General features: G+C 37.4%; 1 pseudogene; it reads left to right on the forward strand.

The window, feature by feature from the left end:
* Positions 1-19,880: 19,880 nt before the first annotated feature.
* LOC147912265 (U2 spliceosomal RNA) lies at positions 19,881-19,989 on the forward strand (annotated as a pseudogene).
* Positions 19,990-25,079: the final 5,090 nt, after the last annotated feature.

Here is a 25,079-nt window from a genome sequence, read left to right on the forward strand (position 1 = left end):
TCAAAACTTGAAATGATAAAATCTGTATATGCTAATAAAAAAGTCAATAGTATAAACAAGGATGGACATTTCATAAATCATCAATATAAGAGAAGACACCCAATTAAAATACGACTAAACAAAACAACAAAAACTCAAAATAAAATCAAGGTATATATTATTAAAAACTCAGTGTTTTAAACTAAATGAAAGGCCTGGGCATCTGTTGGGAAGAGGACAGTTAAGTGAGAAATAGAATCTTTACATCCAGCCCAGAGGCACTTGCTCCTCTATTTTGGGGCTGCCGTCACACCAGGTCCTCAGTTATCACTGAGCACTGGATGTCAGGGACTTGACCCCTGGGCTCTGAGAAGAGACGGCAGCTGCACTGTTTCCTGCGCATTCTTTCAGATCCGTGGGAGGAGTTCTTCCATGTGAGGTTGAAGCACAGATGTGATTAAGTGATCCAGTTTGCTGCTCTCCTTTCTATAACACAGATAATGTCTATGTTCATGTCTATCAATTTCATGCCCTTTGTGCATGTTAAATTCTCAGATTTCCAGTGTGTGAAATGTCCTTTGAATGAGCAATGAAATTTGATTGTTCAGAATGGACATTCAACACAAGAGCAGTGCTAACGAGGGAGATGTAAGACATTAGATTCAATAGCAATGAATTTTAAATGAACACCTTCTGTGTCCCAGCACTGGGCTGGGTGTTTTCAAATGGAACAGGGAACATGTTAGCTGCTGAGCGTTGACACATAGCTCTGTATCCTGGTTACTGTCAAGGTGATGGGGAGAGAGTAAGTCCTACAGTAAATTATGTTGACATTGCATCTCAGACAGTAGGACCTTTCTTACTTGTTTCTGTCTTGTGTATTTTGTTGCCTCCTGGAAGTGTCACTGTGAAGTTCCATTTTGGGGAAGAATTCACGTACTCTATTAGAGTGATAAGTGGTAGGCCTTTGCTAAAGCAGAGAGAGCACACAGTGCCATTGAAAATAAAATGTCCTTGGATTCTGTCATTACTCATATACTCATGACACCGTGTTTCCTCTGCCTTATAAAATGGGCTTTCCTCATGCTGTTATAAGGGCTGAAAGGTCATATAGCCTCTGGTTTATTATTTAGAGCTCTCCAAGAAGGGTTTAGTATTTTTTAACAGCATTTCCCCCTACTGCATTAGAAGGATGTCAGATTGGATAATTCAGGCTAGGATGGACTACAGTGCCTCCTTTACTTGTGATAGGCAGCAAATTTTTCAATACTAAAAATATTGAAAAACTTAGTTAAAACATTTACTCTGAAGGGCACTGTGTTCTCAAATATCCTCCTATTTGTCACAATAGCCCTGAGAGGTAAAATAATGGAGCAAATATTACTGTCCCCTTCATACAGACATGGCAACTAAGGCTCAGAAAGATTAGGTGTCTTGCCCAAGATCATTCAGGATTTACTGAATGGCTCAATAAATATTTGTAAGTCTGAGAGTAATTAGTGAGCTGAAATGCAATTTGATTTTCTGGCTCTATGTTTTCCCACTAAGTTAGGCTTCCACTGCCTTTTAAATAACCAGATTCAAAATGTTAATTTGTAAAGACCTGATTGTATAGGATCTCAAACGCAAAAACGTCTAAAATGGAAGAGAACGGTGCTTGCTTCAGAATTTATCTTCTTAGAGATTGATAACCTAAGCCAAGTAGGAGGTGGCCCCTTCCTTTGGAAACCCATGCCAATAAATTTTTGAAATGATGTCTATCACTTTTCATATATGAAAGTTCACAATGAAATGATAATACACAAATATTCCTGGTTTATTTACAAACGACTTCAGAAAACATTTTCTTTGTTCTTTGCATTATGCTAGGGCTTTATCTCATAAATCTTAGAGAGATTTGCCCCCACTCTCCCAGCTTTGTAGATATCAGCTCATTAGTTGTGACAGTTAGACAAGTGGCTGGCTAATCACAAACTTGGTTCAACAGCAAAGCAGAATTTTTTCATGGAGGATGGCTATCCTTGGAAAGAGGGATCTGGGTCAATGAGTGCAGGTAGGGTGTGCTGTGTTCAATTAATGGAATGGCAGCGGACCAAACTGAGATCTTTCTCCTCTCCTTTCCAATGCAAGCACCTGTTCATCAAATCTGTTCATTTCCCCTTCCTTTTGGAAGTTAATACCAGGGACCGGTAATGAAAGAATGACAGTATATGTTTTTGAAGAACACTCCTGTTAGTGACAGTGCTTTTAAAATGTTGCTTGTCTTAAGGTTTCTATCACCTCGCTCTAGACTGAACATTACTTTAGTCACTACGCTCTGCCAAGCACCCTGGATAGATGCTTCTACCCTGTGTGGGCTGAGGAAGAGCCAGCAAAGGGAACTGAGCGGGAAGAAGGAGATAGAGAGGAATTCAAACACATGAGACTTCAAGCCCTCAGTAAACATTTCTGTCATCTTTTCCGATAGGTGGTAACTAACATTTGTATAGCACTTTTCTGCTTACAAAAGAGTGTCTCCTTTAAGAATAATATTATTATTCTAATATTATTCCCTTTTTTCCGATTGTCCTAATTCACCGGCAGGTAACTAGTAGAGTAGAGTTTCCATGTAGTTCTCTTTTTCATAGCCACACTTCCCCCCACTCTCTTGTGTGTCTTTAAGCACCAAAGGAGGTCCTTCCGGGCAAGGGCTGTGTCTTCAATAGTGTGACCTCCCCTCCCAGCGTATTTGAGTCTTTGCACACAGTGGTAAGTCAGTAGATGCTGTCATATGTCTTATGGGTAATAGAATGTTGTGCATTAGTGCAATGGTGCTTTTCCTGCTCAGTGTAGTGTGGCTGAACCATCGCATCTGCTATCTGAACTGCTTGCTGTAAGCATGGCATTAGCCTCTGGCTAGAGGACCAATTTTTGTTCAGAAAGCCATCTTTCAGTCTCCTGGATACGTGTAGCTTTCAACAGAATTGCTGATTTTCAAGCATTTTAGAGGAAGATGAAATTTCATATCCACAAAAACAAGACAGCAACTGCTCTGGCAAGCAGACATGGTAATCCAGCTAAGTTTAGTCTTTATGATGAATCATCTAGAGACTGTTACTTGCTCTTGGTCGTTAGCTTGTTTTATTTTTAGAAAATCTGAATTTCAGTTAAATCCATTTGGTGGAACATAATCAGAGTAGATTCCGTCCAAACTAGGTAATTATGGGTCAGCTGGAGGTGATTATCTTTATCCGTGAGATTGCCAGGGGGTAAGAAGCTCTATGCAAGGCTTTTAAAGCAACATTTTCTTCCTCATTACCATTTTAGTATAAAAGAAGCTCTTTATGGGCTTTTCTTGCATTATCTTAACTTGGTTTCTTGTCTTTCTGCCTCTTCTTGGGGAAAATAAATTCTGGCCAAAATTCTACCTGAAACAGTGAGAAAGAAGAGCGTGGCCGTGCTGAGCTGACACCAACAGATAAGTCGGCTACAGCCAGGGTACCTTCACTGTGGCGTCCCTTTTTGGGGATTATTTTACAAGGCTTTCCAGGACAACCTCAAACCACCCTCCACAATCAAGAAGAGGTTTCACAGGGACATTCTTTCTCTTTAAATTTTGCAGCTCTTAAAGAACGTTCTAAAGAAAGATTGGCAATGCACTTTTCTTTATAGCCGTTAGAAGAAAGAAAATGCAACCTATTAAATGGGTTAAGTCTGCTGAGCTGGTTTGTGTCTCTAATGGGAGGGAGGATGGTTGGTGCAGCAATTAGAATTTCTTACCTCCCAGCATGCGCTGTTCCCTGCGCCCCCGTTGTTTTTCTATTGTTGAGCAGTCAGCATCTCCCTCATCTGGTTCACTCTTCATTGAGCGTCTGTTTCCTCCACGTCTTGCCTCATTTCCTCCTCATTTTGCAGTGACGAAGTCCAAGAGGTCATAATAAATGTGTCGTCAACATCATATGCTTTAGGTCTTCTAGTTTTCACTAACTGCTTAGGGATCTTAGCAGGAAAAAGCAGAAATGTCTATCATTTCTCCTCTGCTGGAAATAAGCCCAGTGTCCCCAGTAGTGTTGTATGTTATTTCAAACACAGTTTTTGGAAACCCCTTTGATGATTGATGAACCATGGCTTCGTTCACTGACTACTGATTGCAGACAAAATTTTTGCCTTCTTATAACCTGTTAGTACAACCTCCATAACTCTTCTATCTCGCAATCTTAAATCCAAACTGCACAAATGCAATTATGTTTGTGCCACGAAAACATGATATGGTGAAAGGAAATTAATTTGTTAAGTTAAAAGAGTATGGGTCAACTAATGGAACAGTCATTCATTGATTGAGTAATCTTGGCATGTTTATTTAGTCTCTCCAAGCCTCAGTTTCTTCGTTTGGGTAATGGGATGATATGTACTCCACAGGATTATGGAAGTGATCAGATGTGGTTTATAAACCAACAAATATTCCAAAGTTAATAATCGTTAGCCTACTACCAATTTTTCCATCCATGTGGTCAAATTTTGTCACAGATGTAAGTGGCAGAATTTGCTATTTTATATTGGTATGTGACTAGAGTCTGTAAATGCTGTATATGTGACCCTTTCTAATACTAGCAGTGTGACAGGTACAGATAGAAACTTAATATCTACCATGGGAGCATGGAGTGGATGAACTAATGACCAAGAAAAACAAACCTAAATTAAAAAACACCTATAGCGTTCTAGAATCCTAAAGCTGTAAAGGAGCCTAAAAATGATGCCGTGTATTGATTTACGGGAAAGTAAAGTCCATAGATATTATGGGACCTCCTCAAGGTCCTGCCAGATAATTAGTCACCGACCTGGGCCTAGCTCCAAGTCTCCTGGCCTGACCCCTCAGTCACCCCCCTGTCCTGCACACTGCCATTGTAACATCGTCTTCTCAAACTCTTCATGCAAGCACGTTGGGCAAATATGAAATGTTACAGATAAGGAGAGAGAGAAAACCTAAAGCTCAAGGTATACTTGCCACATGAACAAGATAATACAATAGAACTGTAAGGCGTCCATCATTTCCTTCTACTCCTACCTCCCCCTCAACAAGGGGGGCTGGTTTAGCTCAAATTGTTTCTCCAAACTCCAACCTCTGCCTCTGTCTTCCTGGGGTCATCTTGGATGCGTTCATGATTCTGTGAGATGGCAGGGAAGAGTGGAATCTCTTTTTTTCCATCCAGTTGGAAATATCCTGTGACATCCAGAAGCAGATTTCTGATATTGATTCTAAAGATCTTGAACCCTGGTTCTTATAATAGACCCCCACTGGATTTGATAAGCTAGGGTGGACAGTCAGTATAGTGAGGGCCGGATAAACTTCCAGACTGAAGTCAAACAGTTGACATATTGAGTAGTAAGAATGGAGTCCATCCTGTTGTAACCAAATCAATTCTCTTTTAAAGATACAGAACCTTTCCCAAGACCCAAACCAATCCCAAAAACTTATTTTAGGGGGAAAACAGCTGTTAGCAAATAACTTGACCAAATAACAATCTTACCAGGCCTCAATTTCCTCTGTAAAACAGGGATAATAACCTATTAACAGTGCTGAAGGAAAGATTCAATGAAGTAATGAATTTAATGTACTTAGCCCAGTACCTGGCATATAGCAAGTTCTGACAAAGAAAAACTAATAATTTTTGTTTTCAAAACAAACAGAATTTGAAGAAAGAAAAAATATTATTTTGTAATAAAAATAGAGGGGTGATATTTGCAGATTATATTGAATGGGGGCAGGCGTGAGTTTGTGCTATGTTGAGTAGTACTGTGATCACAGGCAACAGAGAATGAGCCAGGCTCCAGGTCAACTCACTGGTCTGTCTCTGACTCTATAGGGTGTTAGCTTGAGACATCTGAGCTATTCACATAGGAAGGAAGCTACCTGTTTAGATCATGCTTTATGGGTGACTATTAAAAATGTTTTTGATTCATTAAATTTTCAATTAGATTAGTTTGAGTACTTCTTGAACTGATATTTAAATTCAGGTAACACTGCCTGATTCCAAATACATCTAACCCTGGTCCCTGCAGTAGCTAAGGTCCTCATTTCTGAATGATCTCTAACTGATTTCTGGATGGTCTGGCTCTGTATGGCATTGGCATTAGACAACGGCAAAAAGAAAAAGCATATAAAGTCTATAAAAAGACTCAGTCTCCCTTATTAGTTTAGCTGTACGGCCTATAGATAAGTTATAGTGCTAAATATAAACATAACTGATCATACAAATAGACATTTAGGAAAAAACAAGCTAGAGATGATACCAATTTTCATTATCTGTCAAATTTTAATAAACTCCCTTTTCTAATTTTATTGTTTTATTCACATCTGTTTTATCTGACTCATTTTAAATTGGTAGGCATCATGATTTTAAAATAAAACAAAAGAATCAGAGTTCTTTATTAAATAATCTGAATTCACAGTTTTCTGAAAATAATTTGGAAATGGAAACGTATTTTAATTAAGCAAATTGTTATGCAATAAGAGTTATAGACGTGCAGCACCTGGAAAGATGACTGAGCTCTTTCAGGATTATCCTAATTTGAGAGGAGAGAGAAGGGAGTGATAACTTTGAACTAGTTTTTTAAATAGCGTGAAAAAATAAGGAAATTGACGTCTGTCTTCTCTCTCCTCCCGTACCACGGATCCTCCTTCGTTCTTCCAGGAGCGCACGATGCTGAAAAAGCCCATTCAGGTTTTAAACTATTTCCCTTCAGTTTCTGCTCTATTAATAAACCCTTGAATTATTCTGTTGGCTAATCATCTTGTCCAAAATTTTATTTTGATATTTAAACTTTAATTTTTAAAGCATGATGAATCATCCGTCTATTTATTCAACAAGCATTATCTAGTGCTTGCCATTTCCCAGGTCATGAAGATATAAACTTGTGAGACCTACCTCTGTCCTCAAAGAGCTCATTTATGTTTATCATCTGTCTTTGTCCAGGTAATTCCGGGGACACTTAGCACAGTCAGAGGGTCCCAGATGATCACAGATTCAAGCTATAACCCTTGATTTTCTTTTGTCTTCATCACTATGACCCTTGACTCTCGCTGTGACATTTTGGTGACTTCTTTCTTTTTACTGGACTGAAAATTAACTACTGAATTAACCAGAATTTTTTTTTTTTTTTAAACAAAGATGAGACACCACTTTCCAAGGATATGATAAGCAGTTTTTCTCCAGAAATAAGGCTCTGGAGTCCTCAATTTTTTTCCTCATTCTGCTATTAATTCTTTGTATAACCTCATCAATTTCTTCCACTGCAAAATTCTATTAATAAGTCTGCTGAGAGCTGTTTGATGATTTGCCAAAACTAAGCTTAGGCGTAAAATGTTCAGCTTTTGAACAAAGTAGCACAACTAGGTTTATTATAGTAGGATGACTTTTATCTTCCTTCAAACTGCCTGCTACAAAAACTCCACTTTGCAAAAATCTAATCAATCAGTAACACATTAGCAAATCATGTGCAGAGAAATCTCCGTATCTGATATTCTCATTTTTACATCAGGGGATACCTCTGATTTTTATGTAATGGAATACATTTCCTGTAGCAAATCACATATTCCCATTGTCATACACAGGAATAGGCTCCCAGAAGGAAAGAAAATATAACAATGTCACCGCCTACCACACTATCTATAATCTATTAACAAGCATTTTACTTTACTTGTTTGTAACATAGACAATTTAAATATTTTACATTTTTCCATGTACAAGCTCGTGCATGTAATTCTCCTATAATGCTTTTTCAATAAGTTTTCAAATGGCTAAACTATTGAGATTTGCAAACTCATTTGAGTATGGGGCATATGTTTAAGTGGAGCACATAATTCCCTCCATCCTTGGGGGTCTTCACTGACTCTGGCTTTGAATTTTGAAATAGCCATATTGGTTATGCCATTGCTTCAATTATTTGCTAGGCCACACTAATTACATTAAAGCCACTGGAGACATAGTTTAATCAGTTTACCCTTAGCAAATGTTCTATAGAGAATGTTAGATCTCTTTAAAAAGACTAAATTTCTAGAATTAGATTTTCTAGGCCTACCTTCTACAAGAATCCTTTTTAGGATAACTTGAACAGCTCATCACCCAGGTACCACTTAAGTATGTCAAGGAGTGGGTGACTCACTACTAGTTTATGGGGTATTCCATTCCACTGTTGGAATTCCAATGTTCACAAAAGTGTTAGTTATGGCCTCTGCAAAAACAGAGGACACATCTTCCTTTTTCTCAGGACTGCTTCTTAAATATTTGAAGACAATACAATCAAGCTTCTGGCCTCTTATTGTCCCCATTTAGACTTTTCCAATATTTGGACCAGCTATTCAGAAGAGCTGGCTGAGAAAGTCTAAACATCTTAGAGGTTTCCCATCCAGTTTACAACGAGTTAAGGGCAAAGCGGAAGGCAAGAGTGTGGCGTGTGTGGCACACCTGGTTGGTCGTTGTGAAATCAGGTGGCTGAGCAAGGGCAGAAAGGTACAAGCCTAGTAGAAGAGAGGGTCTGGGAGGCAGAGGATTTGCACAGCAGAGAGCCGGAACATATGAAGATAGCTGCTCCTACATACAACTCCCTGGACGTTTGTGCTTGAACCTGGAATAAAGACTGCTGTGGAATTGATAGGTGCTACAAGAGAAAAGAAGTCAGTGGTAAACTATGTTGGGGAAATCCTTGATTAAATAAAATTAAGCAGGTTTCTTTATTGCAGGACTTGCCAGTCTTTAATACACTGCAGTAGATTGTCATTCTCCAATGGGAGGGTACAAAATGCAGTGTTTCAAAATATCATTAAACCTGAAATCCTTTTTTTTTGCAAGCAGCTTGGGTCTATTGGCTCATCCTCATTTAGGATGGCCAGCTTCTCTGGGCTTAAGAGTTCTTTAATAACTTCTCAAATAATTAAAAAATAATCTCGGGTTGAAAGGAGACAGACTTATTCTATACTAACTCGTTAGGGGAAATATGAATTCGTATTGCCTACAAAAGCCGTTACCAAAACTAGCTGCACATCAGAATCACCAAGGGAGAGAGTCAATAAAATAAGGAGTCTGGGCTCTGTCTCAGAATCAGAATCTCCAGTATGGAGACATGGAGTCCGCATATTTAACAAGTTTCCAGATATCTTCCGTTCAGCCATTCTCTTACTGACATCGAGTCTGCAAGACCCCTAATAGGTTGCTGATCTATCTCTAAGTACACAGTGAGCAATGGACAGGGTGAGGAGCTGGGACTTCACAGCATACCTAAGTCCCACGTTGCCAGTTACCTGCTCGGTGCCCTTGGATAAACTTTCTTACTTTCTTTCTTTTTTTTTTTTTTGGTGAGGAAGATCAGTGCTGAGCTAACATCCATGCCAATCCTCCTCTTTTTGCTGAGGAAGACTGGCCCTGGGCTAACATCCATGCCTATCTTCCTCCACTTTGTGTGGGACACTGCCACAGCATGGCCTGACAAGCGGTGGGTCTGTGCATGCCCGGGATCTGAACCCAGACCGCCAGCAGTGGAGCGTGTGCACTTAACTGCTATGCCACAGGGCCAGCCCCTTAGATAAACTTTCTAACCTTCCTAAACCTTGACTCCTTATGACATCTACCTCATAAAACCTTCCTCATGGTGTTTTTCTAAGGATAACATGAAAAAAAAATATGTCAATTATCTAGTTTGTTTCATGGCACATACTAATCTCTGACACAATACCTGGATGCTATTGTTATTATTATTTTCATGAGTATGTTAAAATGAATTAAATAGAGATGGAGAGGATAAATTGTTTAACATAACTTCAAAGTATTTTTAGTTAAAAGCAGGTGGGTCTCCTTTAAGTCAGGTATCGCCTCCCTCCTTTTACAAAGGGCGACAAATAGGAAACAGTCTGATGTTCCAGACAGTTGGCTAAAGGCTTTGGTACCTTTCCTTAAGAAGTCAGGCTTTGACTCTGACAATGGCAGAGGTTCAATACAATTTGAAAAACTTCTATATGTTATGTGATGTGTCATTTAACAAAAGCTAAAAATTGTATTTATAAAGTGTTTCGAGGATCCCACCTAAAGATCCCCTTTGCCAGATGCTGACTCGAGTTCTAGGACTCGGCCCAAGTCAGTGTTCGCTTGATTATTTCCACGGTACAAATGACTAGGAGCTCACCAGCTCCGGAGGCAGTAAATCCCATTTCTGGGAAACGTCAGCTGGGAGAAAAGTCTCTCCTACAGCAGGAAGCCTGGGCAGCCTGGGGACTGGAGGAGTTTTCTTCTGCCAGAGCAGAGATAAACTTCTCTCTGAATTGTTGGGCAGTTTTCTGTAGCCACCTTTTCATTGAAGGTACACACTTTCAGGTTTTTACTTTATGTGGCTGTTCCAACTCCCTGTCTCCCTGGAACTCAAGATCTTAAATTCCATCACTGTCTCAGCGTGAGAGCCACTGGCCATTAGGACCAATTTCTGGGTCTAATGGTCCTCTTCCTCATCCCATCCTAATCCCATCTGAGCTTGCGTTCTCTTCTTCATTGCTGGCCCACAGAGACCTTCCTCTCTTGTAAGATTTCTCTCTACAATTTCCACATGTTGGTCTTTCTGCTGTCTTCCGATGTCACCCAGAAGGTCTTATTCCTTTTCCATGTGACGGTCCTTTATATATTCGCAGATAGTTATGTTATTTTATTTTCTTGCCTTAGATTTAACATTCACAATTACTCAGTGTACACAGATTGTGGTACATGTTCCTTAATTTTTCAATTTGCCTTAAAATCACAGGCCCAAAGCCTAAAGCCTCAGAGCCTATCCCCTCCTTTGTACTGAATGATATTCTCCTGTTAACGCAATCTGTGATTGTACTGGTCCATTTTGACAGTCTTGGAATCTGTTGACCCAGATTAAGCTTTGTCAAAGAAAGCTCTTCTATGTGCTGCTTGTAATACTAGATAGAAATGAAGTTTAATTCTGTTGACTGGTTTTAGTCAATTTAGAGAGATTGAAGATATATGTTAATTACAGTGATTTTTGAAGGACTCAGTGATTTCTGTTATCTATTTGAAGTATTGTGGTTGGACTATGGAGAAACAAAAATATTCACAAGTGAAATCTGTGAAATTAATTTAAAGACGCCATAATATACCAAGTACAAAAAGGGAAAACTTGACTGAATTGTATTCAACATGTGGCTGTTTTGTCCTTTTCACTTTTATTGGCTCATTTTATAGATTTTTCACAAAGGTCAGTGTTTTGTATTTTCTATTTTGGTTCTTCTTTTTAATTTTCTCTCTGACATTGGCCTTGTGCCTATATCTTTAATTTAGCATACAAAAATCAGCCTACTTCTTTTCTGCAGACTTTTCCTCCTGTCAGTGAAAATTTTCAGAGAAAACTGCAAAATAATTAGAGATAAATTTGGTTTAACTCAGCAGGTTGTTTCCGTTTTTAAAAGAATAGGTGGTGCATTTACTGCCATCTGGTGGAGCACTTTAGGGGAAAGAGAAAATAGCAACTAGATTAGTTAAAACATTAAAAATACCTAACGAGGTAAAATCTCCTCACTGAATCTGTACACTCATTTAACTGGAGCCGTATACAATTATTCCAGGCCCACATGAAACTTAAATTAATCTGAACCAAAGAAAAAAGTGGCATTCAACCATATTCTCTTCTCCTAGTTATTATTTTATTGTCCCAACATATGGGGCAATACTTATGATTATAATTCAAATTTGGTTGCTTAGATATGGAGGTAGAAAAGTCAGGATAACCTAAACCAAGAAGTTTCTAGCTTAGATTTTCTTAATTTTTGATTCTATGTATTAATGTTTGTATGTTTGTATTCCTTAGTGGATTAGCTTCATTTTGGCTTTTTTTTTTTAATTAACTCTCATCTGAGTTTTGCAGGTTGGTCTATTTAACATCCCAACAAATCAAAATCAGGTAAATTTTATCTTGGTGTTTTCTTACACTAGATTCCCTTTCTTACTAAGCATTTTTCATCATTCCTCTCCTTTGTTCATGAATAAATAGTGAAAAAGCTGGTCCTAATTTTGTCATTTTCCTGCTAAACTTCTCAGACAAGCAACATTCTCAGATGGATTGACTTATTTATATTAAATGGTCTCTTACAGTTCTAAGACTCGATGAAGTCATGCACAGATTAATTTAAATCCATGTGACCAGTTACATCCAATAGAAGTGTAAGTATTTTACTTGGGGCCCTCAAAGCTGGTAGAATGGCCCAGATGTCAGCATTAGACTGAGCAAGTATTCAAGCCTTCTCTTAAGTCATACATACCACGTGGACAATTGCCTGGTTTATTATTTAAAATTTATGCCACATTTACTGTTTCTTTTATTTATCAACACAATGAGTTTGTGTCAGGTGTGGGGGACGTTGTCATAAACAGATAAGCAAACAACATTAGGGAAGATAGACAAATAAACAAACGATTACAATATACCTCAGTGATTCGTCAACTTTAATGTCCATAAAAAATCACCTGGATTCTTGATAACATTGAAGAGCCCTGGGCCCCACTCCCAGAGGTTCTAATTCAATAGATCTGTGGTAAAATCATAAACCTGTATGTCTCAAAAGCACTTCAGGTGGTTCTGATACAAGGGTAGGCACACTAGAAGAAAACTTGATATGGGGATGGATATGATAAAAAAAAAGTAAGTACAAAAAATAGAGGAACACATTCAAGGAGTGTTTAACTCAATTAGAAGGATTCAGGGAGGCTAATTAAGAGTGAAGCAAGAGAAGAATGAATCCAGGAAGAGATTTAAAATTCCAATCAAAGGAACAAGAATTCTAGGTGGGAGAATTTGGTACTTTGAGAGGATAACAAACAGTTCAGTATTTTTGAAAGGTAAAATTTGGGGATAAAATTGACCACGTTTTTTTTTGTGTGTGTGCGTGAGGAAGATCAGCTCTGAGCTAGCATCATTGTCAGTCCTCCTCTTTTTGCTGAGAAAGATTGGCCCTGGGCTAACATCTGTGACCGTCTTCCTCTACTTTATATGGGACGCCCCCACAACATGGCTTGATAAGTAGTGCTTGATAAGCATCCCAGGTCTGTGCCTGGGATCCAAACCTGTGAACCCCGGGCCCCTGAAGCAGAGCCCATGGAGTTAACCACTGTGCCCCTGTGCCAGCCTTGACCACATATTTTGAAGCAAAGGAAGTGTCAGTACATTTCAAAGAATTAGTCTAATTTGTCCAAAGCACTTTGATCACAATGAATTCAATTAGAAATCAGTAACTTATGTTACAAATGCATATGTCTGGAAATGTAAAATCTAGTTCTTTAAATAATTCATAAGTTAAGGAAGAAATCATAAGAAAAATAAAGAATAACAAAACTGAACTCTAATGAAAATGCTACACATTGGAACTAATGGGGAATAGCTAGAATGGCATTGAGAGAAAAAATTAGAGGCTTAAAATATGCATTAAAAATCAGAAAGGTTGAAAATTAAAGTGGAAGGAAAGAAATAATTAAAATATAAGCTACTGAAAGTCGAATCCAAACACAGCAGAACAAGAATAAGATTACTGTATCAATTTACAATGTTTTCAGTAATTAAAAAAGACACGCATCCACATGTGTGCATATATTTTTGACTTATGAGTTATTTAAACATGTGAGTTTTTAATTATTTGATCTTTGAGTTGATCCTATGAATTGTTCAAAGAAGTAGGTTTTAAATTTCCAGGCATACGAAGTTTAAAAAATAAGGTTTGTAGTTGTTGCTGTTGATTTCTAAACCCAGATCAAGATTGGTACACCACTGTAATCCACCCTGATAGGATTCCAGCTCCATCTAAGAACATATATATCTTTTTTGAGATGCATTTTCACAAGATCAGTTACCAGACAAATGAGCACATTGTGAAGCCATAGATCTCGCTGTGATATTCGAGATGACGCCTCATAGTTTTCCCACCTAGTGATCAGAGAGAGAATGTATTACTCTCTGGGTGATGCACCAAGATCCAATCCTATATGTACATATCACGTAAGTATCCTTCTTCAGTATAGAAGGGAAAAACTTATTTCCAAGGTAGTTGATATTCACAAATCAATAAATGTAAGTGTTATTTTTGCATAAATCTTCAACCTGAGGTGATCAGCACAATACCATTTTTATTTCTAACAGCAATTATAAAAACAAACAAGTTCTGATAATGAATACAATTGAGATAGAAAGACACTGCCCAACCCAAAGTATTCTTGAATACCCAGTGTCATGCCATTGCAGTAGGTCTTATCTTTCTTAAAATCTTGCCCCTAACACAGTGACACATGACAAAAAATATCTGCAGCAATTTATGGTTCATGAACGTGTTGTGTGAGGCTGGAATTATAAAGAAAAACAAATAATCCTGGACACTTCACACCTCCCCCTCCCTTTTCGCTCTCTGCTATTAGGAATCTTGCTGGCACTGCAAGTGTTGAGAGTTTTGGAGGATTTTTTTTTTTTTTTTTTGAGTTCACATTGGCTTATAGCAATGTATAAATTTCAGGTGTACATTATTATATTTCAGTTTCATTATAGACCACATCGTGTTCACCACCAATTGTCTAGTTTTTATCCATTGTCATACATATATGCCCCTTTACCCCTTTTGCCCTTCCCCTGACCCCTTCTCCTCTGGTAACCACCAATCTGTTCTCCTTATCCATGTGCTTGTTTATCTTCCACATATGAGTGAGATAATATGGTGTTTGTCTTTCCCTGTCTGGCTTATTTTGCTTAATACAGTATCCTCACGGTCCATCCATGCTGTCACAAATGGCACAATTTTGTCTTTTTTATGGCTGAGTAGCATTCCATTGTGTATATACCACATCTTCTTTATCCATTCATCCATTGATGGGCACTTGGGTTGCTTCCATGTCATGGCTATTGTGAATAACGCTGCGATGAACATGGGGCTGCATAAATCTCTTTGAATTGTTGATTTCACGTTCTTTAGATAAATACCCGGTTGTGGGATAGCTGGATCATATGGTATTTCTATTTTCAACTTTTTGAGAAATCTGTTTTGGAGAATTTTTTGAGCAAGGCAGGGAGCCTTGAAAAGCTGACTTAAGGGCTTGGAGAAGGTGACTATGCAGAAAAGAATTAACATAGTATGTCTGCTATTGCTATTCTTAGAAAGGCCTGCTTGCAAAGTTGAGCCTTGACTGGTGTTTGGTAACTTGGCAGGTAAATAGTTCTCAATACTGTTATAAAACTTTCCCTAAATGGAAAGAGTAGCTGACTCTGCTTAAACTATTTGTACACACAATATAATTTATGCTGAACTCTTGCTTTCCTTATGGGAATTTGGAATTTTGGTCCATGGTAGGCGGAAGGTATCTATGTTACCAGATTCCAATAAAAACCTTGGGCACTGAGTCTTTAATGAGCTTCCCTGGTTGACAACATGGTGTCACAATTCAAAGCAGGGGGAACTGTGTCCTGTGTGACTCCAGTCATGGAAGCTTGAGCCTGATTTCATCTGGACTCTGCCCATCCCCCTCTTCCCTTTGTTGATTTTTCTTTGTATCCTTTCACTACAATAAATCACAGGACTATATGCTGAGTCCTTTTAGTCCTCCAAACAATCATCAAACCTGAGGTTCATCTTGAACACCCTCAACACAGTGACACTCAGGAATAGATGTCCAGGAAAGATTGACCTGTCATGTAATGTTCTCTATTTATGCTGCTTAAAAGTGGAATAATACAAAGGAAATAGAGGCATACATTTGACCAAATCGAGGCTTATCTGGATTAATAAACATCCTTTAAAACTGTAAAGGTGTCTTCTAAAAGTACCAAGTGGTTCATCAGTTACATACTACATGAGCAATAACAGTAACACCCAATACCCTTGTAACAGTTATCCTAGGCACGGTCCTAAGTTCTTTACATGGATTATGTTACTCAATCTTTACGTTGCCTTATAACAGCACCTGTAATTATTCCCACTTTATAAATAGAGACTGAAGCTCAGAGAGATTAAGTGACTTGCCCTGGTCACACATCTAGTGAGTAGCAGAGTCAGGATATGGATACAGGGAGTCTGACTCCAGAGCCTACCCTTTTAACCCTCACTCTTCATTGCCATCCAAGACTTGCTCCAGATTAGTTTTTTCCAATCCCCCTCAGAAGGAAGGGGAATTTTGATTGGAGGAAGGAGGGATAGGTAATTTTGGAATGTAGAACCCTCGATTCCTGGCAGGTTTAGGTTGGGACTCCACTAGATTCCATCATACTGTGATTCTAGCTGCATTGAAAAAAAATTCATACACTGCACTGAAGACATAAGAAAAGGGTACTGGAGCTTTGCTGGCCCAGAGGCCTGAAAGAAGGGACTAGAAATGTAAGAGAGATGAGAAAATGGATTAGGAAAGTGGCAAAGGTAAACTTAACCTATTTTTAAAAAGGTACCAAGAGCCCACTGGTCTTCCTAAAAGAAGAGGAAAGAGCCTAGAGTTTGGAAATCCAGGGAAGCTAGACTTGTGCGGCAGGGGCCCAGAGAGAAAGAATATCTATCTAGATATTTGTTCATTTTATATACATAAAATATACAATCATGCGTCGCTTAACAATGGGGACACATTCTGAGAAATGCATTGTTGGGTGATTTCATCATTGTGCGAACAACTTAGAGCATACTTACACAAACGTAGATGGTATAGCCTACTACACACCTAGGCTATAAGGTACTACTCTTACAGGAACACTGTTGTATATGTGCTCCATCGTTGACCAAAACATCATTATGTGGTACATGACTGTATATCTCTCTAGAGGTCTGCAAAAGGATCTTCTTCTCAAATCTTTATTGGAATAATGACCTAGGTTTGCATGTAAGGAAACTACCTGAATCAGGGGAAAGAATCACAGAAAGGAGCAGGTAGAGCAATGCCCAGAGCTCACATAGGGTGAGGCACAGTTGCCGTTTCCAACAGCCAGAGTGGAAACCTATCTTCATACACAGGGCATTGGGTAGAGTTGTTAGGAAGTAACTGTCTCAGTAGTGGGACAAATTAGCCCCAAATTACCCCAAGCAGAAGAAACATGAACAAACCACCACTAGGCACATCATCATAACATTGCTGAAATCAGTGCTAAAGAGAAAATGTTAAAATCAGCTAGGGAAAACAAAGACATGTTAAGTATAGAAGAGTGACAGTCAACTTGTCATCAGAAACCACTCAAGCCAGAAGAAAATGGTGGAACATCTTTAAAGAACTGAAAGAAAAGAGAAAAGTCAACCTAGGATTCTATGTCCAGCCAACATATACTTTAAAGATAAAAAAGATATAAAGACTTTTTCAAATCTAAAAAGGCTAAAAAAATTTGTTACCATCAGACTTTCACTATAAAAAATGTTAAAGTAAATCTTTCAGAAGAAAAATATGACCAGAAGTTTGGATTGACACAAAGGAATGAAGAGCATTGAAAATTGCAAATATGTGGAAAAATTTAAAAATATTTTAAAGAAATTTAAAAGAGAATAGATTTTTAAAAGCAAAAAGAACAGTGTATTTTGGGATCTATAACATATGCAAAAGTAAAATCATGGCACAATAACACAAAGGCTGGAAACAGGGAGATGGAAATACACTGTTATAAGTTCTTATACTGTACATGAACTTATATAATAGTACTTGAATGTAGAAGTTAAAGATGTGTATTGTAAACTTTAAAGCTACCATTAAAAAACCCAAAAAGATGTTTAGCTAATAAGCAACAATGGAGACAAAGTGAAATAATCAAAAATACTCAATTAATACCAAAATGGCACAAGAGGAAAAAAGAAGCAAAAATTAGGTAGGATAAATAGAAAACAAATAGGCAGAGGGTAAAGTGAAGCCCTACTCTAGCAATAATTGCATTAAAAGTTAACAGTATAATTAAAAGGCAGAGGCTGTCAGATTGATAGAAAAGCAAGAAAAGCAAGATCCAATTAGATGCTATCAAGAAAAATCCAGTTTAAAAATAATGGCACAGGGCCGGCCCCGTGGCTTAGTGGTTAAGTGCATGCGTTCCGCTACTGGCGGCCTGGATTCAGATCCCAGGCGCGCACCAACGCGCCGCTTCTCCGGCCATGCTGAGGCCGCGTCCCACATGCAGCAACTAGAAGGATATGCAACTATGGCATACAATGATCTACTGGGGATTTGGGGAAACAAAAAAAAGGAGGAGGATTGGCAATAGATGTTAGTTCAGAGCCGGTCATCCTCAGCAAAAAGAGGAGGATTAGCATGAATGTTAGCTCAGGGCTGATCTTCCTCACAAAAAAAAAATAAATAAATAAATAAAACTGTTAAAAAAATAATGGCACAGATAGTTTAATGTAAAAGGATGGAAAATTAGATATCATAAAATACCAATCAAAATAAAGCTAGGTTATACTAATGTCAAACAAAGTAGATTTTGAAACAAGGAATATTTCCAAGGATGAAGAAGGTCTTTCATACTGATAAACATGTCAAATTACTGGGTTATGATAACCTTAATTGAATATACACTTAATAATGAGCTTCAAAGTACATAAAGCAAAAACCGATAGAACAAAAAAGAAAGAGAAATCCACAATAATATTTGGATACATTAACATGCTTTTCTCAATAGTTGATAGAAAGGAAGACAAAAAATCAATAAAGAACACACTAGTCTTGAACAACACTGTCAACCTATTTAATCTAATTGATATTTAAAGAACATTTCACCCAAAACAGCAGAATGCACCTTCTTTTCAAGTGCACATGGAACATTTACAAAGATAGACCACATTCTGGGACATAAAACCAGTCTCAAGAAATTTTAAAAAATTGAAATTTTAAAAAGTATGTTCTCTGACCATAATAGAATTAAATGAAAAAAAATCAACATCAGAAACATATCTGGAAAATCCCCAAATATTTGTGAATTAAATAACACATTTCTAAATAAAGCGTAATTCAAAAAAAGGTTAACACGGGGGAAACAGAAAATATTTTGAACTAAATAAAAATGAAACCACCACACAATGAAATTTGTGAGATGCAGCCAAAGCAATGGTTAGAGGAAAGTTCATAGCAATAAATGCTTATATTTGTAAGACCTCATTCAGTGATATAAATTTCTACCTTAAGAAACTATAAAAAGAAGAGAATATTAATCCTAAAGTAAGCGAAAAGAAGGAAATAATAAATGTGAAGAGTATTCAATGAAATATAAAATATAAAAACAATATAGAATATCAATAAAGCAAAAAACTGGTTATTTGAAAGATCAAAAAAATTGAAAAAGCTGTAGTCAGACTGATAAGGACGAAAGAGAAGACATAAGTTACCAATAACAGGACTGAGGGAAAAGACATCACTACAAATCATGCAAACATTACAAAATTAATAAGGGAATAAATGAACAAACTGATGGCCATAAATTTCTAATTTATATAAAATAGACAAGTTTCTTGTAAGGTACAAATTACAAAAGTTACTTGTGGCTCTAACAAACATTGAAAGGAAAAATAATAACAGTTCCACATGATTTTTAGGATTAGGTCTTGAAATCAGGTAGCGTATGCCTTCCAACTTTGTGTTTCTTTTTAAAAATTATGTTTGTGTCTATTCACAGTTGTTTGTACTCCCACATAAATTTAAAATCTGATTCCTGAAAACAGAAGATACATCCTGAATCACTCTATGGGGCCAGCATTACCCTGATACCAAAGACAAAAATGATACAATTAAAAGGAAACTACTTATCAATATTTCTCATAAACGTAGATGCAAAAAAAATTCTTTACAAAAGTTTAGCAAATTGAATTCAGCAATTTATAAAAAGGAGGATAAATCATAAACCAAGGCGATTTAGTTCAATAACGCAAAATTGGTTTAATATTTGAAAATCAATCATTGTATATTGCTTCTCAGCCTTTTGCTTAAGACCAAGTGTAGTATCCGTTCTTATCAGGTTAATATCTGATATATGCTCTAACCAGAAGAAAAAAAGAAAAGAAAAGAAATCATTGTAAATCACCATGTTAACAGACCAAAAAATAGAAACCATATGAGCATCTGGATCGATGCAGAAAAATAATCTGACAAAATTCAACACCCATTTAGAGAAAAGACTTTCAGCAAATCTAGGAAAAGAATGAAAATTCTTCAACCTGACAAATGGCACCTACAAAAAACATAAAGCTAACATCATACTTCCTTGGAAACTTTACATGGAAATGCAAACAACTGCAAATAGTCCAACAATTTTTAAAACCACAAAATCAGAGGACTTACACCACCTGGTTTCAACACTTCACCCTAAAGCTATAGTAATCAATACAGTATGGTATTTGGATAAAAACAGACAGATACGGTGGAACGGGATGGGGTGTCTGTATAGATCTAACTGATTTCCAACAAAAGTGTCAACTGATTTTCGACAAAGTTGCCAAGGTCATTCAAAGAGGAAAAAGATCTTTTCAACAAATGATGTGGAAACAATCAGACAGCTATATATAAAAAATAAAACAGAGAGACATAAATTGAACCTTGCCCTTGGCTCTTCATACCATCTACAAAAATTAATACAAAATTGATCATTGACTTAAACAGGAGCTAAACCTATAAAACATCTAGAAGAAAACATAGGAAAAAAATCTCTGTGACCTTGGGTAGGGCAAAGATTATTTTTTAATAGAACCAAAAAAAAGCATAAAGAAAAATTTAGTAAACTAGACTTCATCAAAATTAATAAGTATGACTCTTCAAAAGACAAAGTTACAATGAAAAGACAAACCAGAAACTAGGAGAAAGTATTTGTAAAACATACCTCCCATAAAAGCCTTATATTTATAATATATAAAGAATTCTTACTACTCAGTAAGAAGAAAAATAATCCAGGAAAACATAAGGCTTGAAAGATTTGAACTAGTGCTTCACCAAAGATATACAAATGAAAAGATTTTCAACATCCTTAGTTATTAGGCAATTTCAAATCATAATGAGATAGCACTAGTATTGCTAAAATTAAAACGATTGTCCTTTTTAATTTTAGATTAAGATTGCTAAAATTGAAAAGAACAATAAATGGGTGAATGAAATTGACAAAAGTCATTGAAATGAAAATCTGAGACTTGTGCATTTTATTACATATAATTTACATCTTAATTTAAAAGTGGCTTCTTAAAAAAGTTTTATAATTACTAAGATATTAAGTTGGGGGGCCAGCCCAGTGGTGTAGTGGTTAAGTGCACATGCTCCACTGTAGCGGCCCAGGGTTCGCAGGTTTGGATCCCGGGCACAGACCGATGTACCGCTTATCAAGCTATGCTGTGGAGGCATCCCATATAAAGTGGAGGAAGATGGGCACAGGTGTTAGCCCGGGGCCAATCTTCCTCCAGCAAAAAGAGGAGGATTGGCAACAGATGTTATCTCAGGGCTGATCTTCCTCACAAAAAATAAATAAATAAATAAATAAATAAATAAATAAAGATGTTAAGTTGGAAAACAACTGCTTTAGTCATTCATCTCTTCCTCAAAAAAAAAAAAGAAAGAAAGAAAGAAAGAAAAGTATGTCCTTCTGTCTGCATTGATGATTTAATCAGTTGTATTGCCGGATCTGACATCAGAGAAATATTGTTATAATTTGGGTTGTGGACATTTCCAGGGTGAGCATGATCAATACAGGAATCTTTATGTTGCTGATAAATTAAAATGTCTATGCTACTGCAGAATGACTCCACAAGGAAGAAGCAAACTTAATTTTCAGTTTTCCTCTTCAAAGGATAAATAAGCCTGCCATTCAGGAAACAAAGAAATAAGTTGGATGCACATAACAAAAAACTAAATTTATTGTGAATTATTCAATTAGAACTCTTTAAGTTGTTTTTGTTTTTGTTTGTCTTGTAGAATAAGGAGTGCATAAAGTGGGAAGCCTGAGACTGGCAAAGTGGCTCCCTGATGCCACTAGCGACTCTGGCTTTTTCTATCTTTCCACTCAGCCTATGTCAGATTCCTCATGCATGTCTCCTCGGTGTTGAAAAATGGCTGCTCCACCTCCAGCATCACAGCAGTGTTCCATGCAGGAAAAATGGAAAGTGCAAAGAGCCCAAGGTGTTTGTCAACCTGCTTTTAAAGAGCTTTCTGAGAAGTCACACTAATGACTTCTGCTTACATTTCATTAGCCAGAAGAATGTCACTGGCCACGCCTGCCTGCAAGGGAGGCAAGGAATTCCTTTTTTTTTCTGGTGAGAAAGATTAGCCTTGAGCTAACACCTGTGCCAACCTTCCTCTATTTTGTATGTGGGACGCCACCACAGCATGGCTTGATGAGCAGCATGTAGATCTGCGCCCGGGATCTGAACCGGCAAACCCCGGGCTGCCAAAGCAGAGCACACAAGCTTAACCACTATGCCACAGGCCCAGCCCCCTCCTTTTTTTTTTTAAATCAGGAAACACTGATATCACAGCAACAATTGGGATTCTGATGGTGAGGAATAAAGGGAAATGGGTATTTTAATAGGCGGCAAAGTGTCTGCTAGAGCCTCTCTTCTCTGCGATCTATGGAGGGCCTTCGTTGATTGCCTGTCTCATACTGAAGACATTATATCTGTATACAAAATTTTAACCTAATTAGGTTTTGGATATTTATAGACCTAGAGAATAATTCAACCATTTGTACAGTAACCTCTGCTTTTCTTTGGTGTAAATTTTGAAGAAAAAGTGAAAGAATGGTTTCCTGAGGTAGGGAATGGCTGAGGTCTCTCTGCATCTAGTGCAAAGATTGTATTCCTTCAGATTCTTCTAATCTTGACCTATAAAACATTAAAGAAAAGGGTTTTCTTTTTGCCAAGACACACGTGGATTAGCTTACCCCTACCTAAGGCTTTTAAATATATGTCTGAATCGTGCCTACTCAAAATGCTAATTCATCAAAAAACTGCACAAACACCAATTATCTAACATCACTTTTTTTTAACAAGCGTATGGGTACTTGGTAAATGGCATCCTAGAATGTTCATCAATGAGGAATTTTAATCTAACGTGATTGCTTCCTTTGTCTCAAAAGAGAATTAAATTGTCAGTCAATGGATTGTAAAGTAATTCATTTACTTTAAGGATGATAATCATTTTCAAAAGCAACTGTGATTTTTGAGAAGAAATATAGATACATTTAGAAACAAAGAGGAATTACAGAAGAATTGCTGCCAAGTGAATAAAATGATGATAAAAGAGAGGGCTAGAAAATCTGAATTTTGTTCTTTATTCCTCTACTCTGATTTTCTAAGACTTGCAGAAATTTCCTTTGACTCTACATAATGTCGAAAACATCCAGATGAAAAATGAAAAAGGTTTTGATATGTTTTAGACATAGCTTTCATCTATCTGCAATTCAATTTTCTCTACACTAGGAGAGGGAAAGCCTGTTTCTTATGCACTGTGAAGAGATTTTCCTTTAAAGTTTGAATTCTTTAGCCAAATTGATTCTATTGCATGAACAACACAACTTCACCACAGGGGAAAGGATTTTACTGCCATCATCTTAGACCCTTCTCCTCCTGTTCAAAAACCAATTCTTAACTGAAGCAAGTTTGGAGCAGTTATAAATAATAGATATTTAACTTGGAATAGATGAAAAGAAAAACAAAGGGAAACAAAATTAATGCTTATTGAGTGTCCTAGTGATATGCTAGGTCCTTCCATATATCTCATAGAGTAAATGTTAATTTAGGAGTCAGAAACCCTGATTTCAAGACCTAGTTCTGTCATTAACGGGTTTGAGATGTTGGAAAGACATGCATGCATGCCTGGGCCTCACATTTCTTAGTTACACATTAGGCTGTAATACAACTTATTCCTAAATTAAAAGATGTAGGATTAGTTCATTTTCCAGTGAGTCTGTTTTTTCAAAGGGAAATATGGATATGACACTGACTCAAAATAACATCCATTGTGGTTTACTATGTTTATGAAAATGATCCATATTCTTCAGGAAGAATCTGACTGAGCCTCTGAAAGCAAAGTATCATGTGGGTTTGCACTCAGCCATGACTGAACCGAGCTCCTTGACTGACACATCACACCTCACTCCTAGAAAAGCTCCATGAGCTCTTATGAGGCTTAAGTATAGACCAGGCTTGAATAACTGACCCACTAGAGACAATAGTTTTGTCAGTTGACTAAATAATAATTATATTTGCCATTTACTTAGCATATACTTTTTTGCTAGGCAATGGAATTTTCAAATATTATCTCAAATCTGGAGAACAAAACCTCAAAAGTGGGCATTAATTGTTTTATTAGAGGAAACTAATTCTCTTAGAGGTTAAGTAATTGTCCATGGCCAAATAATCATTAAATGCCAGAGATGAGATTCAAACCCGGGTCTGCTGAACTTCAAAGCTCAAACTCTTTCTTTCCCATGTTTAAGCCTCAGTCAGTTCCTAAGCTTGGAGGGGTGTTGGGTTCCTAACATGTCATTTCCCAGGCACCACTGCCTCTGGCAGAATTGGAATTTCCTAGCATTTCCAAAGTGGTGTGAAGCTTTCGGAGTGTTCCAGGAGAGTGTAATAAAATACACAAGAGGATAAAGCTGTTTAGAAAAACCACAATGCTCGCTCAAGTGGAATACTAGGCAAAGAGTTATGGATGAGCTAACGTTTGAGCTGGGGTTGAAGGAAAAGTGGAGTTGACAGAATGAGTAGAGGCAGATGGGAATATTGGATACAATCAGGGGACGCTGAGATGTCCCTACCCATAGAAGCGTGGAGGGAGTTGTAGCTGAGTGGGGCAGTAATATTCAAGGAAAGGAAAGAAAAGCCAGACTTAACGTGTGTCCATTATGTCCCAAGCCCTCTGCTAGATTCTTTCCTCTTAACGTTTCATTGCAGACAGAGGGTGTGTGTTTGAATTACTTGGCATGAGGACTATTGAAATCTTTTGAACAGAATGTAACCAGATTAGTGCCAGGTTTTAGAGAGATGACTCTGTCAGTCCTCCGCAAAATATATTAATCCTATAGAGGAACAGTTGAAAGGAGACCTGTTAAAACTAAACGGAACCCTAATCTATGGACACATATGAATACTTTGGATATACAAATGCTTTCCCCTATCCCAC

Source organism: Ceratotherium simum, chromosome 38 (genome assembly GCF_057802395.1).
Source record: "Ceratotherium simum simum isolate JZ-2026a chromosome 38, ASM5780239v1, whole genome shotgun sequence".
Classification (NCBI taxonomy): domain Eukaryota; kingdom Metazoa; phylum Chordata; class Mammalia; order Perissodactyla; family Rhinocerotidae; genus Ceratotherium; species Ceratotherium simum.